Source organism: Anomaloglossus baeobatrachus, chromosome 11 (assembly GCF_048569485.1).
Source record: "Anomaloglossus baeobatrachus isolate aAnoBae1 chromosome 11, aAnoBae1.hap1, whole genome shotgun sequence".
Taxonomy (NCBI): domain Eukaryota; kingdom Metazoa; phylum Chordata; class Amphibia; order Anura; family Aromobatidae; genus Anomaloglossus; species Anomaloglossus baeobatrachus.
This window is the reverse complement of record NC_134363.1, coordinates 6,234,697-6,235,064: the sequence shown is the minus strand read 5'-3', so window position 1 is coordinate 6,235,064 and position 368 is coordinate 6,234,697.

Here is a 368-nt window from a genome sequence, read left to right as displayed (position 1 = left end):
ACACCCCGTCTCTCTCCTGGTACACCCGTACACCCCCGTCTCTCTCCTGGTACACCCCGTACACCCCCGTCTCTCTCCTGGTACACCCGTACCCCCCGTCTCTCTCCTGGTACACCCTCGTACACCCCGTCTCTCTCTGGGTACACCCCGTACACCCGTCTCTCTCCTGGTACACCCCGTACACCCCCGTCTCTCTCCTGAGGTACACCCCGTACACCCCCGTCTCTCTCCTGTACCCGTACCCCCGTCTCCTGGTACAGACCCCCCGTCTCTCCTGTACACCCGTACACCCCCGTCCTCTCCTGGTACACCCCCGTCTCTCTCCTGGTACACACCTCGTACACCCCCCGTCTCTCTCCTGGTACATC